This window comes from Aegilops tauschii, chromosome 4 (assembly GCF_002575655.3).
Source record: "Aegilops tauschii subsp. strangulata cultivar AL8/78 chromosome 4, Aet v6.0, whole genome shotgun sequence".
NCBI classification, from domain to species: domain Eukaryota; kingdom Viridiplantae; phylum Streptophyta; class Magnoliopsida; order Poales; family Poaceae; genus Aegilops; species Aegilops tauschii.
This window is the reverse complement of record NC_053038.3, coordinates 281666706-281681925: the sequence shown is the minus strand read 5'-3', so window position 1 is coordinate 281681925 and position 15220 is coordinate 281666706.

The following is a 15220-nucleotide window of genomic DNA, read 5'->3' as shown; positions in this document are numbered from 1 at the left end:
CAAGAACAATGAAATCTACGGGCACATAATTCCTATTTGCAACAATAATAACATCATTAATCCTTCCCATAGGTTTCTTAATGGTGGAATCCGCAAGATGCAAATTTAAAGAACAATCACCAAATTCACGGAAACCTAACACATCACACAAAGTTTTTGGAATCATGGAAACACTAGCACCCAAATCACACAAAGCATAGCATTCATAATCTTTAATCTTAATTTTAGTAGTAGGTTCCCACTCATCATAAAGTTTTCTAGGGATAGAAACTTCTAGCTCAAGCTTTTCTTCATAGGATTGCATTAAAGCATCAATGATATGTTTAGTGAAAGCTTTATTTTGATTATAAGCATGAGGAAAATTCAACACAGATTGCAACAAGGAAATACAATGTATCAAAGAACAATTATCATAATTAATTTCCTTGAAATCCAAAATAGTGGGTTCATTGCTATGTAAAGTTTTGACCTCTTCAATCCCACTTTTATTAATTTCAGCATCAAGATCTAAAAACTTCGAATCACTGGGACACCTTTTAACTAAAGTTGACTCATCTCTAGTCCCTTCTTTATCAAGATTCATATTGGAAAACAAATATTTAATAGGAGTCACATCAATTAATTTTAGATCTTCATCTTTATTATCATGAAAACTAGAAGAACACACTTTCACAAAGCAATCTTTTTTAGCACGCATCCTAGCGGTTCTTTCTTTGCACTCATCAATGGAAATTCTCATGGCTTTGAGAGACTCATTGATATCATGCTTAGGTGGAATAGATCTAAGTTTCAAGGAATCAACATCAAGAGAAATTATATCCATGTTCCTAGCCAACTCATCAATCTTAAGCATTTTTTTCTTCAACCAAAGCATTGAAATTCTTTTGCGAACTCATAAATTCTTTAACACTAGTCTCAAAATCAGAGGGAATCTTATTAAAATTTCCATAAGAGTTGTTGTAGGAATTGTAATAATTATTAGAGGAATTATTAGGAAACGTCCTAGAGTTAAAGTTTCCTCTATACGCGTTGTTACCAAAATTGTTCCAACCAACAAAATTCACATCCATAGATTCATTATTATTCTCAATCAAAGTGGACAAAGGCATATCATTAGGATCAGAAGAAACACTTTTATTAGCAAACAATTTCATAAGTTCATCGATCTTTCCACTCAAAACAATAATCTCTTTAATCGCATGAACTTTTTTACTAGCGGATATTTCGGTGTGCCATTGAGAATAATTAACCATAATATTGTCTAGGAGTTTAGTAGCTTCTCCTAAAGTGATTTCCATAAAAGTGCCTCCCATGGCCGAATCTAAAAGATTTCTAGAAGCAAAATTCAATCCGGCATAAACATTTTGTATAATCATCCATAAATTCAAACCATGCATAGGGCAATTACGTATCATTAATTTCATTCTCTCCCAAACTTGTGCAACATGCTCATGATCAAGTTGCTTAAAATTCATAATATCGTTTCTAAGAGAGATGATCTTAGCGGGAGGAAAATACTTAGAGATAAAAGCATCTTTGCACTTATTCCATGAATCAATACTATTTTTAGGCAAAGAAGAGAACCAAGTTTGAGCACGATCTCTAAGAGAAAACGGAAATAGCTTTAATTTAACAATATCATTATCCACATCTTTCTTCTTTTGCATATCACACAAATCAACAAAGTTGTTTAGATGGGTAGCGGCATCTTCACTAGGAAGGCCAGAAAATTGCTCTTTCATGACAAGATTCAACAAAGAGGCATTAATTTCACAAGATTCAGCATCGGTAATAGGAGCAATCGGAGTGCTAATGAAATCATTGTTGTTGTTATTGGAAAAGTCACATAATTTAGTATTATCTTGAGCCATCGTGACAAACAATCAATCCAACACACAAGCACACAAGAGGCAAGCGAAAAGAGGCGAAGAAAAGGCAAAGATTTTTAAAAATCGTTTTAGAAGTGGGGGAGAGGAAAACGAGAGGCGAATGGCAAATAATGTAATGCGAGGGAGAAGTTTATGATGGGTACTTGGTATGTCTTGACTTGAGCGTAGATCTCCCCAGCAACGGCGCCATAAATCCTTCTTGCAACCTCTTGAGCATGCGTTGCTTTTCCCTTGAAGAGGAAAGGGTGATGCAGCAAACTAGTGTAAGTATTTCCCTCAGTTTTTGAGAACCAAGGTATCAATCCAGTAGGAGATAACATGCAAGTCACCTATTACTTGCACACACAATCAAGAACCTTGCAACCAACGCGATAAAGGGGTTGTCAATCCTCTCACGGTCACTCGCAAAAGTGAGATCTAATAAAGATAGTAAGATAAATATTTTTGGTATTTGGGTTGTATTGATTGGAAAGTAAAGATTGCAAAATAGTAAAACGAGATGTGATGTAAATAAAAGAGATGCAATATAATAAGAAAGAGACCCGGGGGCCATAGGTTTCACTAGTGGCTTCTCTCAAGATAGCATATATTACGCTGGGTGAACAAATTACTGCCGAGCAATTGATAGAAAAGCGCATAGTTATGAGAATATCTAGGCAATGATCATGAATATAGGCATCACGTCTGTGTCAAGTAGACTGAAAGGGTTCTGCATCTACTACTATTACTCCACACATCGACCGCTATCCAGCATGCATCTAGAGTATTAAGTTCATAAGAACAGAGTAACGCATTAAGCAAGATGACATGATGTAGAGGGATAAACTCAAGCAATATGATATAAACCCCATCATTTTATCCTCGATGGAAACAATAGAATACGTGCCTTGCAGCCCCTACTGTCATTAGGAAAGGACACCGCAAGATTGAACCCAAAGCGAAGCACTTCTCCCATTGCAAGAAAGATTAATCTAGTAGGCCAAACTAAACCGATAATTCGAAGAGACTTGCAAAGATATCAAATCATGCATATAAGAATTCAGACAAGAACCAAATATTATTCATAGATAATCTTGATCATAAATCCACAATTCATCGGATCTCGGCAAACACACCGCAAAAGAGTATTACATCGAATAGATCTCCAAGAAAATCGAGGAGAACTTTGTATTGAGAACCAAAGAGATAGAAGAAGCCATCTAGCTAATAACTATGGACCCGAAGGTCTATGGTAAACTACACACACATCATCGGAGAGGCTATGGTGTTGATGTAGAAGCCCTCCGTGATCGATTCCCCCTCCGGTAGATCGCCGGAAAAGGCCCCAAGATGGGATCTCATGGGTGCAGAAGGTTGCGGCGGTGGAAAAGTGGTTCCGTGGCTCCCCCTGATGTTTTAGGGTATGAGAGTATATATAGGTGAAAGAAGTACGTCGGTGGATCTCCATGGGGCCCACGAGGGTGGGGGCGCACCTACCCCCCTGGGCGCGCCCTCCTGCCTCGTGGCCGCCTCACGGAGTTCCAGACTTCAACTCCAAGTCTTCTGGATTGCGTTTGTTCCAAGAAAGTGAAGGAAATATGCCCTAGAGGCAATAATAAATTTGTTATTTATATTTCCTTATATCATGGTAAATGTTTATTATTCATGCTAGAATTGTATTAACCGGAAACTTAGTACATGTGTGAATACATAGACGAACAGAGTGTCACTAGTATGCCTCTACTTGACTAGCTCGTTGAATCAAAGATGGTTAAGTTTCCTAGCCATAGACATGAGTTGTCATTTGATTAACAGGATCACATCATTAGAGAATGATGTGATTGACTTGACCCATTCCGTAAGCTTAGCACTTGATCGTTTAGTATGTTGCTATTGCTTTCTTCATGACTTATACATGTTCCTATGACTATGAGATTATGCAACTCCCGAATACCGGAGGAACACCTTGTGTGCTATCAAACGTCACAATGTAACTGGGTGATTATAAAGATGCTCTACAGGTGTCTCCGAAGGTGTTTGTTGGGTTAGCATAGATCGAGATTAGGATTTTTCACTCCGAGTATCGGAGAGGTATCTCTGGGCCCTCTCGGTAATGCACATCACAATAAGCCTTGTAAGCAATGTAACTAATGAGTTAGTTGCGGGATGATGCATTACGGAACGAGTAAAGAGACTTGCCAATAACGATATTGAACTAGGTATTGAGATACCGACGATCGAATCTCGGGCAAGTAACATACCGATGACAAAGGGAATAACGTATGTTGTTATGCGGTTTGACCGATAAAGATCTTCGTAGAATATGTGGGAGCCAATATGAGCATCCAGGTTCCACTGTTGGTTATTGACCAGAGATGAGTCTCGGTCATGTCTACATAGTTCTCGAACCCGTAGGGTCCGCACGCTTAACGTTCGGTGATGATCGGTATTATGAGTTTATGTGTTTTGATGTACCGAAGGTTGTTCGGAGTCCCGGATGAGATCAAGAACATGACGAGGAGTCTTGAAATGTTTGAGACGTAAAGATAGATATATTGGAAGGCTATATTCGGACATCGGAAAGGTTCTGAGTGGTTCTGGTATTTATCGGAGTACCGGAGAGTTACGGGAATTCGCCGGGGAGTATATGGGCCTTATTGGGTTTAGGGGGGAGAGAGAGGGGGGCTCCTAGGGCAGGCCGCGCGCCCCCCAAGGTCTAGTCCGAATTGGACTAGGGGAGGGGCGGCGGCCCCTCCTTCCTTCTCTTCTCTCTTCCCCTTCCTTCTCTCCTACTCCTACTACTTGGAAGGGGGAATCCTACTCCCGGTGGGAGTAGGACTCCCCAGGGCGCGCCATAGTAGAGGGCCGGCCCTCCCCCTCCTCCACTCCTTTATATACGGGGGAGGGGGCACCCCATAGACACACAAGTTCATCATTGATCTCTTAGCCGTGTGCGGTGCCACCCTCCACCATAATCCACCTCAGTCATATCATAGCGGTGCTTAGGCGAAGCCCTGCGTCGGTAGCTTCATAATCACCATCATCATGCCGTCGTGCTGACAGAACTCTCCCTCGAAGCTCTACTCGATCGTGAGTTCGTGGGACGTCACAGAGCTGAACATGTGCAGATCGCGGAGGTGTGGTACATTCGGTACTAGGATCGGTCGATCGTGAAGACGTACGACTACATCAACCGCGTTGTCATAACGCTTCCGCTTACGGTCTACGAGGGTAAGTGGACGACACTCTCCCCTCTCGTTGCTATGCATCACCATGATCTTGCGTGTGCGTAGGAAATTTTTTGAAATTACTACGTTCCCCAACAGTGGTATCAGAGCCAGGTTTATGCGTAAATGTTATATGCATGAGTAGAACACAAGTGAGTTGTGGGCGATACTAGTCATACTGCTTAGCAGCATGTCATACTTTGATTCGGCGGTATTGTTGGATGAAGCGGCCCGGACCGACATTACGCGTACGCTTACGCGAGACTGGTTCTACCGACGTGCTTCGGACACAGGTGGCTGGCGGGTGTCAGTTTCTCCAACTTTAGTTGAATCGAGTGTGGCTACACCCGATCCTTGTTGAAGGTTAAAACAGCTCATACTTAACAAAATATCGTTGTGGTTTTGATGCGTAGGTAAGAACGGTTCTTGCTCAGCCCGTAGCAGCCACGTAAAACTTGCAACAACAAAGTGGAGGACGTCTAACTTGTTTTTGCAGGGCATGCTGTGATGTGATATGGTCAAGACATGATGCTAAATTTTATTGTATGAGATGATCATGTTTTGTAACGGAGTTACCGGAAACTGGCAGGAGCCATATGGTTGTCGCTTTATTGTATGAAATGCAATCGCCATGTAATTTCTTTACTTTATCACTAAGCGGTAGCGATAGTCGTAGAAGCAATAGTTGGCAAGACGACAACGATGCTACGATGGAGATCAAGGTGTCGCGCCGATGAAGATGGTGATCATGACGGTGCTTTGGAGATGGAGATCAAAGGCACAAGATGATGATGGCCATATCATATCACTTATATTGATTGCATGTGATGTTTATCCTTTATGCATCTTATTTTGCTTAGTTCGACGGTAGCATTATAAGATGATCTCTCACTAAATTTCAAGGTACAAGTGTTCTCCCTGAGTATGCACCATTGCGACAGTTCTTTGTGCTGAGACACCACGTGATGACCGGGTGTGATAAGCTCTACGTTCACATACAACGGGTGCAAGCCAGTTTTGCACACGCAGAATACTCGGGTTAAACTTGACGATCCTAGCATATGCAGATATGGCCTCGGAACACTGGAGACTGAAAGGTCGAGCGTGAATCATATAGAAGATATGATCAACAGAGTGATGTTCACCATTGAAAACTACTCCATCTCACGTGATGATCGGACATGGTTTAGTTGATATGGATCACGTGATCACTTAGATGATTTGAGGGATGTCTATCTAAGTGGGAGTTCTTAAGTAATATGATTAATTGAACTTTAATTTATCATGAACTTAGTCCTGGTAGTATTAGCATATCTATGGTGTAGATCAATAGCTCGCGTTTAGCTCCCCTGTTTTATTTTTGATATGTTCCTAGAGAAAACTAAGTTGAAAGATGTTAGTAGCAATGATGCGGATTGGATCTGTGATCTGAGGATTATCCTCATTGCTGCACAGAAGAATTATGTCCTTGATGCACCGCTAGGTGACAGACCGATTGCAGGAGCAAATGCAGACGTTATGAACGTTTCGCAAGCTCGATATGATGACTACCTGATAGTTTAGTGCACCATGCTTTACGGCTTAGAATCGGGGCTTCAAAGACATTTTTGAAACGCCACGGAGCATATGAGATGTTCCAAGAGTTGAAATTAGTATTTCGGACTCATGCCCATGTCGAAAGGTATGAGACCTTTGACAAGTACTTTGCCTGCAAGATGGAGGAGAATAGCTCAGCTAGTGAGCATGTGCTCAGAATGTCTGAGTACTACAATCACTTGAATCAAGTGGGAGTTAATCTTCCAGATAAGATAGTGATTGACAGAGTTCTCTAGTCACTATCACCAAGTTACTAGAACTTCGTGATGAACTATAATATTCAAGGGATAACGGAAACGATTCCCAAGCTCTTCGTGATGCTGAAATCGACGAAGGTAGAAATCAAGAAAAGCATCAAGTGTTGATGGTTGACAAGACCACTAGTTTCAAGAAAAGGGCAAAGGGAAGAAGGGGAACTTCAAAAAGAACGGCAAGCAAGTTGCTGCTCCCATGAAGAAGCCCAAAGCTAGACCCAAGCCTGGAAGTGGAACTGCCCTAGATACTTGGCGGATAAGAAGGATGGCAAAGTGAACAAAGGTATATTGGATATACATGTTATTGATGTGTACTTTACTAGTGTTTATAGCAACCCCTCGGCATTTGATACTGGTTCAGTTGCTAAGAGTAGTAACTCGAAACGGGAGTTGCGGAATGAACAGAAACTAGTTAAGGGCGAGGTGACGATGTGTGTTGGAAGTAGTTCCAAGATTGATATGATCATCATCGCACACTCCCTATACTTTCGGGATTAGTGTTGAACCTAAATAAGTGTTATTTGGTGTTTGAGTTGAGCATGAATATGATTCGATCAATTTTATTGTAATATAGTTATTCATTTAAGTTAGAGAATAATTGTTGTTCTGTTTACTTGAATAAAACCTTCTATGGTCATACACCCAATGAAAATGATTTGTTGGATCTTGATCGTAGTGATACACATATTCATAATATTGAAGCCAAAAGATGCAAAGTTAATAATGATAGTGCAACTTATTTGTGGCACTGCCGTTTAGGTCATATTGGTGTAAAGCGCATGAAGAAACTCCATGCTGATGGGATTTTGGAATCACTTGATTATGAATCACTTGATGCTTGCGAACCATGCCTTATGGGCAAGATAACTAAGACTCCGTTCTCTGGAACAATGGAGCGAGCGACTGACTTACTGGAAATCATACATACTGATGTCCGATGAATGTTGAGGCTCGCGGCGGGTATCGTTATTTTCTCACCTTCACAGATGATTTGAGCAGATATGGGTATATCTACTTGATGAAACATAAGTCTGAAACATTTGAAAAGTTCAAGGAATTTCAGAGTGAAGTGGAAAATCATCGTAACAAGAAAATAAAGTTTCTACGATCTGATCGTGGAGGAGAATATTTGAGTTATGAGTTTGGTCTTCATTTGAAACAATGCAGAATAGTTTCGCAACTCACGCCACCCGGAACACCACAGCGTAATGGTGTGTCCGAATGTCGTAATTGTACTTTACTTGATATGGTGCGATCTATGATGTCTCTTACTGATTTACCGCTATCGTTTTGGGGTTATGCTTTAGAGATGGCTGCATTCACATTAAATAGGGCACCATCTAAATCCGTTGAGACGACACCTTATGAACTGTGGTTTGGCAAGAAACCAAAGTTGTCGTTTCTTAAAGATTGGGGTTGCGATGCTTATGTGAAAAAGCTTCAACCTGATAAGCTCGAACCCAAATCGGAGAAATGTGTATTCATAGGATACCCAAAGGAGACTGTTGGGTACACCTTCTATCATAGATCCGAAGGCAAGACATTCGTTGCTAAGAATGGATCCTTTCTAGAGAAGGAGTTTCTCTCGAAACAAGTGAGTGGGAGGAAAGTAGAACTTGATGAGGTAACTGTACCTGCTCCCTTATTGGAAAGTAGTTCATCACAGAAATCTGTTCCTGTGACTCCTACACCAATTAGTGAGGAAGCTAATGATGATGATCATGTAACTTCAGATCAAGTTACTACCGAACCTCGTAGGTCAACCAGAGTGAGATCCGCACCAGAGTGGTATGGTAATCCTGTTTTGGAGGTCATGTTACTTGACCATGACGAACCTATGAACTATGAGGAAGCGACGATGAGCCCAGATTCCACGAAATGGCTTGAGGCCATGAAATCTGAGATGGGATCCATGTATGAGAACAAAGTGTGGACTTTTGTTGACTTGCCCGATGATCGGCAAGCCATAGAAAATAAATGGATCTTCAAGAGGAGGACGGACGCTGATAGTAGTGTTACTATCTACAAAGCTAGACTTGTCGAAAAAGGTTTTGACAAAGTTCAAGGTGTTGACTACGATGAGATTTTCTCACTCGTAGCGATGCTTAAGTCTGTCCGAATCATGTTAGCAAATTGCCACATTTTATGAATCTAGCAAATGGATGTCAAACTACATTCCTTAATGGATTTCTTAAAGAAGAGTTGTATATGATGCAACTAGAAGGTTTTGTCGATCCTAAAGGTGCTATCAAAATGTGCAAGCTCCAGCGATCCATCTATGGACTGGTGCAAGCATCTCGGAGTTGGAATATACACTTTGATGAGTTGATCAAAGCATATAGTTTTATACAGACTTGCGGTGAAGCCTGTATTTAAAAGAAAGTGAGTGGGAGCACTACAGTATTTCTGATAAATATATGTGAATGACATATTGTTGATCGGAAATAATGTAGAATTTTCTGGAAAGCATAAAGGAGTTTTTGAAAGGAGTTTTTCAAAGAAAGACCTCGGTGAAGCTGCTTACATATTGAGCATCAAGATCTATAGAGATAGATCAAGAAGCTTGATAACTTTTTTCAATGAGTACATACCTTGGCAAGATTTTGAAGTAGTTCAAAATGGAATAGTCAAAGAAAGAGTTCTTGCCTGTGTTACAAGGTGTGAAATTGAGTAAGACTCAAAGCCCGACCACGGCAGAAGATAGAAAGAGAATGAAAGTCATTCCCTATGCCTCAGCCATAGGTTCTATAAAGTATGCCATGCTGTGTACCAGATCTATTGTATACCCTACACTGAGTTAGGCAAGGGAGTACAATAGTGATCTAGGAGTAGATCACTGAACATCAGTCAAAAATATCCTTAGTGGAATAAGGATATGTTTCTCGATTATGGAGGTGACAAAAGGTTCGTCGTAAAGGGTTACGTCGATGCAAGTTTTGACACTGATCCAGATGACTCTAAGTCTCAATCTGGATACATATTGAAAGTGGGAGCAATTAGCTAAAGTATCTCTGTGCAGAGCATTGTAGACATAGAAATTTGCAACATACATACAGATCTGAATTTGGTAGACCCGTTGACTAAACTTCTCTCACAAGCAAACATGATCACACCTTAGTACTCTTTTGGTGTTAATCACATGGCGATGTGAACTAGATTACTGACTCTAGTAAACCCTTTGAGTGTTGGCCATATGGCGATGTGAACTATGGATATTGATCACGTGGTGATGTGAACTATTGGTGTTAAATCACATGGCGATGTGAACTAGAATATTGACTCTAGTGCAAGTGGGAGACTGAAGGAAATATGCCCTAGAGGCAATAATAAAGTTGTTATTTATATTTCCTTATATCATGATAAATGTTTCCTAGCCATAGACGTGAGTTGTCATTTGATTAATGGGATCACATCATTAGAGAATGATGTGATTGACTTGACCCATTACATTAGCTTAGCACTTGATCGTTTAGTATGTTGCTATTGCTTTCTTCATGACTTATACATGTTCCTATGACTATGAGATTATGCAACTCCCGAATACCGGAGGAACACCTTGTGTGCTATCAAACGTCACAACGTAACTGGGTGATTATAGAGATGCTCTACAGGTGTCTCCAAAGGTGTTTGTTGGGTTGGCATAGATCGAGATTAGGATTTGTCACTCCGAGTATCGGAGAGGTATCTCTGGGCCCTCTCGGTAATGCACATCACTATAAGCCTTGTAAGCAATGTAACTAATGAGTTAGTTGTGGTGTGATGCATTACGAAACAAGTAAAGAGACTTGCCGGTAACGAGATTGAACAAGGTATTGAGATACCGACGATCGAATCTCGGGCAAGTAACATACCGATGACAAAGGGAATAACGTATGTTGTTATGCGGTTTGACCAATAAAGATCTTCGTAGAATATGTGGGAGCCAATATGAGCATCCAGGTTCCGATGTTGGTTATTGACCGGAGATGAGTCTCGGTCATGTCTACATAGTTCTCGAACCCGTAGGGTCCACACGCTTAACGTTCGGTGATGATCGGTATTATGAGTTTATCTGTTTTGATGTACCGAAGGTTGTTCGGAGTCCCGTATGAGATCAGGGACATGACGAGGAGTCTCGAAATGTTCGAGACGTAAAGATTGATATATTGGAAGGCTATATTCGGACATCGGAAAGGTTCTGAGTGGTTTGGGTATTTATCGGAGTACCGGAGAGTTACGGGAATTCGCCCGGGAGTATATGGGCCTTATTGGGCTTTAGGGGGGAGAGAGAGGGGCTCCTGGGGCATGCGCATGCACCCCAAGGCCTAGTCCGAATTGGACTAGGGGGAGGGGCGGCGCCCCCTCCTTCCTTCTCTTCTCTCTTCCCCTTCCTTCTCTCCTACTCCTACTACTTGGAAGGGTGGGAATCCTACTCCCGGTGGGAGTAGGACTCCCCAGGGCGCGCCATAGTAGAGGGCTGGCCCTCCCCCTCCTCCACTCCTTTATATACGGGGGAGGGGGGCACCCCATAGACACACAAGTTGATCATTGATCTCTTAGCCGTGTGCGGTGCCCCCCTCCACCATAATCCACCTCGGTCATATTGTAGCAGTGCTTAGGCGAAGCCCTGCGTCGGTAGCTTCATCATCACCATCATCACGCCGTCGTGCTGACGGAACTCTCCCTCGAAGCTCTACTGGATTGTGAGTTCATGGGACGTCACCGAGCTGAACGTGTGCAGATCGTGGAGGTGTCGTACATTCGGTACTAGGATCGGTCGATCGTGAAGACGTACGACTACATCAACTGCGTTGTCATAACGCTTCTGCTTACGGTCTACGAGGGTATGTGGACGACACTCACCCCTCTCGTTGCTATGCATCACCATGATCTTGCGTGTGCGTAGGAAATTTTTTGAAATTACTACGTTCCCCAACAGAAAGGTCATCGCGAAGGTTTCATTCCGTTTGGTATTCCTCTTCTGCAAAACACTGAAATAGGCAAAAAAACAGAAACTGGCACTGGGCCTCTGGTTAATAGGTTAGTCCCAAAAATAATATAAAAGAGCATATTAAAGCCCATTAAATATCCAAAATAGATAATATAATAGCATGGAACAATCAAAAATTATAGATACTTTGGAGACGTATCAGGCATACCGAGTTAAAGCATCCATGAGATCACCCATATCTTTCACTTTTCGGTTGAGACGACCAAGCTTCTGAACGAGAGGTTGGAAGTGACAGTTCTTTTCTAAGATCAAGACAGCCTGAGCGGGCGAGATGTTGTCGGAAGCATGGACAATCTTTGCAACTCGGCGAGACCAGTGATGGGCGGACTCATCATCATGTTGGATGCAATGTTCCAAATCAACAATTGTTATTGGGCGCTTGCAGGTGCCCTGGAAGTTTTTGATGAAACACGCCTTCAGCTCTGCCCAAAGTGTTCATGGAGTTCGGGGGGCAGATTCTTCAACCACGTGCGCGCCAACCCTTCTAACATCATGGTTAGATAACGGGCACAAATCGCATCGCTGACTTCTAACATGTCCATGGCTAGCTCATAACTTTCGATCCACTCAGTCGGCTCCAGATCTGCAATATAATTGGGGACTTTGTCGGGACCCTTCAAGTCAGGTGGCATACACTAGTTATGCAAAGCCGGCCGTAAGCACGGAGTCCCGCTGGTCCTGCTGGAAATCCTAGTGCCTCACAGCGCTGGCTAGGCTGAGGCGGGTTAGGGCTGTGTCGCGGGTGGAATATATGCCGCTCCCACGTTTCCTACCCCTGCCTCGCGCATAGCACGAGCAGCATCGACGATTTCTGTTGATAACCCACAAGTATAGGGGATCGCAACAGTTTTCGAGGGTAGAGTATTCAACCCAAATTTATTGATTCGACACAAGGGGAGCCAAAGAATATTCTCAAGTATTAGCAGTTGAGTTGTCAATTCAACCACACTTGGATAACTTAGTATCTGCAGCAAAGTATTTAGTAGCAAGTAATATGATAGTAGTGGTAACAGTAACGAAAGTAATATTGTTGGTGTTTTGTAGTGATTGTAACAGTAGGAACGGAAAAGTAAATAAGCGAAGAACAATATGTGAAAAGCACGTAGGCATTGGATCGGTGATGGAGAATTATGCCGGATGCGGTTCATCATGTAACAATCATAACATAGGGTGACAAAGAACTAGCTCCAATTCAACAACGTAATGTAGGCATGTATTCCGAATATAGTCATACGTGCTTATGGAAAAGAACTTGCATGACATCTTTTGTCCTACCCTCCCGTGGCAGCGGGGTCCTAATGGAAACTAAGGGATATTAAGGCCTCCTTTTAATAGAGTACCAGAACAAAGCATTAGCACATAGTGAATACATGAACTCCTCAAACTACGGTCATCACCGGGAGTGGTCCCGATTATTGTCACTTCGGGGTTGCCGGATCATAACACATAGTAGGTAACTATAGACTTGCAAGATAGGATCAAGAACTCACATATATTCATGAAAACATAATAGGTTCAGATCTGAAATCATGGCAGTCGGGCCCTAGTGACAAGCATTAAGCATAGCAAAGTCATAGCAACATCAATCTCAGAACATAGTGGATACTAGGGATCAAACCCTAACAAAACTAACTCGATTACATGATAGATCTCATCCAACCCATCACCGTCCAGCAAGCCTATGATGGAATTACTCACCCACGGCGGTGAGCATCATGAAATTGGTGATAAAGGATGGTTGATGATGACGACGGCGACGAATCCCCCTCTCCGGAGCTTCGAACGGACTCCAGATTAGCCCTCCCGAGAGGTTTTAGGGCTTGGCGGCGGCTCCGTATCGTAAAAAGCGATGAATCCTTCTCTTTGATTTTTTTCTCCCTAAAAGTGAATATATGGAGTTGGAGTTGAGGTCGGTGGAGCGTCAGGGGGCCCACGAGGTAGGGGGTGCGCCCAGGGGGCAGGCGCGCCCCCCATCCTCGTGGACAGGGTGTGGGCCCCCTGACGTGGATTTTTCTTCCAGTATTTTTAATATTTTCCCAAAAGATATTCTGTAGAGTTTCAGGTCATTCCGAGAACTTTTGTTTCTGCACATAAATAACACCATGGAAAGTCTGCTGAAAGCAGCGTCAGTCCGGGTTAGTTCCATTCAAATCATGCAAGTTAGAGTCCAAAACAAGGGCAAAAGTGTTTGGAAAAGTAGATACGATGGAGACGTATCAACTCCCCCAAGCTTAAACCTTTGCTTGTCCTCAAGCAGTTCAGTTGACAAACTGAAAGTGATAAAGAAAAACTTTTACAAACTCTGTTTGCTCTTGTTGTTGTAAATATGTAAAGCCAACATTCAAGTTTTCAGCAAAGATTATGACTAACCACATTCACAATAACTCTTAGGTCTCATGTTTACTCATATCAATGGCATAATCAACTAGCGAGCAATAATAATAAATCTCGGATGACAACACTTTCTCAAAACAATCATGATATGATATAACAAGATGGTATCTCGCTAGCCCTTTCTGAGACCGCAAAACATAAATGCAGAGCACCTTTAAAGATCAAGGACTGACTAGACATTGTAATTCATGGTAAAAGAGATCCAGTCATACCCAATATAAATTAATAGTAATGAATGCAAATGACAGCTGCGCTCTCCAGCTAGTGCTTTTTAATAAGAGGGTGATGACTCAACATAAAAGTAAATAGATAGGCCCTTCGCAGAGGGAAGCAGGGATTTGTAGAGGTGCCAGAGCTCGGTTTTGAAGTAGAGATAAATAATATTTTGAGCGGCATACTTTCATTGTCAACATAACAACCAAGAGATGGCGATATCTTCCATGCTACACACATTATAGGCGGTTCCCAAACAGAATGGTAAAGTTTATACTCCCCCTCCACCAACAAGCATCAATCCATGGCTTGCTCGAAACAACGAGTGCCTCCAACAAGCAACAGTCCCAGAGGGAGTTTTGTTTTCAATTATTTTGATTTAGTTTGCATAAAGCATGGGACTGGGCATCCCGGTGACCAGCCATTTTCTCGTGAGTGAGGAGCGAAGTCCACTCCTCCTGAGAATAACCCGCCTAGCATGGAAGATACGGACAACCCTAGTTGATACATGAGCTATTCGAGCATACAAAACAGAATTTCATTTGAAGGTTTAGAGTTTGGCAGATACAAATTTACTTGGAACGGCAGGTAGATACCGCATATAGGAAGGTATGGTGGACTCATATGGAATAACTTTGGGGTTTAAGGGATTGGATGCACAAGCAGTATTCCCGCTAG